Consider the following 1,790-nt stretch of genomic DNA (forward strand, 5'->3'; position numbering starts at 1 on the left):
AATTGCTCTGTAGCCCCTCCTCTGCCCAGACCATACAAACTGCAGGGGAGTGGTCGTGAAGGGTGGCCCAACCTCTGTAAAAGGGAAAGGGCATAGCTTCATTTCCAGCATCTGCAGTGTGTAACATGAGGGAGAGAGGAGCCCCTGGAGCCTGTGGGAGCTGTCAGGCTGGGTCCACATGCAAGGATGAGTCTCTCCTAGGGCTCGAATTGCCCCTTGTATTCAGAAGTAGCAATCCTTACCTAGCGTGACCAGATGTCCCCATTTTATAGGGACAGTCCTGCTAGTCAGGACTTTTTCTTTTATCGGCGCCTATTACTGTTCCCCCTCCCCATCTGGATTTTTCACACTTGCTATCTGGTCACCCTGCCATCAGGGTTTCTCCTCACGTGGTTGGTTAGTAACCAGTTTTTGCTGAGCACTGGAGAGCCCCAAGCAGCATATGCTGCTTCTGCTCAGGGACTTCTCCACAAAGAATGTCATGGTTTTGATGCTTCGATAGCTTTCTGCAAACTTTGTGATTTTCCTGCCTGTTAAAGGGGGTGGAGGGATTTCAAGGAGATGCCCAAATGGACAGCAAGAAAACAAGCCATAGACACGGTTTTGTAAAACACAGTGTTGGAGGGCCTTCCCTTCACCCTCCCACTTCCCTGGTTCTTGTCAGGCAGACAGCAAGCAGCAAAAGACCAGAAGTCCAAAGTGCAGACAATGCGATGTTTATTGGGGTTAATTTCCAAACAAGCATATTCCGAAGCCTTTCACACCAATTGGGCGTATCTCTGTATGCTGATAGAGTTTGTTCCCGTGTTCCCTTCCTGGATCTGATGCCTCAGAGCCTTTACCCCGTGTCCCCTTCCTGGCTCTGACGCCGCAGAGCCTTGCCTTGCCTGGTTTGGAATGTGAGGATGTGGCCATACACTTCCCAGCATATGGCTGGCTGCCCCTGCTGCTTAGTCAAAGGCCTTAGCCTAAGAACAAGGCCTCAGACTTTCTTAGTGAGAGAAGGCCCATACACAGGCGGACTGTGATTTTGATTCTTTGTTTTATACCTCTATAACTAGCTAAGTGATAAAAATACACCGAAGTTCTTAAAGTATAGGCCTTTACAGGCAGGCCCGCATAGCTATATTCTAACACACACACCAGAATGTCCAAGTGTTATCAGTTCATTACATTCGTGAATTAAACAATTAGGTGCCAACATGATGTACAGCATAGAACTGTTTACATTGGAGACTGAGGACCTGATCCAGTCAAGCATTTAAGCATGTGTGACTATGGGACTACTCATGGTCTTCACATTAGGCATGTGCTAAATCCTTTGCTGGACCAGGGCCTCACTTAGCACATTATGGGCCATATCCTCCTCTTACGCACACCAGTGTACATCAGGAATAAGCCCACGGATGAGCTATTTGATGATGGTAAAGCTGATGCAAGTATTGAATCTGGCCCTCAGTGTGCTCTACACATTCATTTTTGCATCATTTTAATTACTGCATTTTTGAAATTTTTGCTCTAAATTTCTAAATTGGCCCGTAATGTTCAGATTTTAACACTGATTAAAACAAATATACAAGGCCCAGCTCTCAGGATATGGCACCCCTATTTTATGACACACCATGGGTGATGTGTAAGAGTGGAGCAGGCGAAGGTGCCATAGGACCATCTTCCTAGGGGTACAGCCTACGTTGTGGCTCCTATGCCATCCCTCCGTCCTTGCTGCCACTGCCAAGGCCAGAATCCGACATGAGGCACAAAGCCTGGCAAACCAGATCACCGACTTCAAA

This window comes from Lepidochelys olivacea (assembly GCF_965140295.1).
Source record: "Lepidochelys olivacea isolate rLepOli2 genome assembly, chromosome: 1".
In the NCBI taxonomy this organism is placed as follows: Eukaryota; Metazoa; Chordata; order Testudines; family Cheloniidae; genus Lepidochelys; species Lepidochelys olivacea.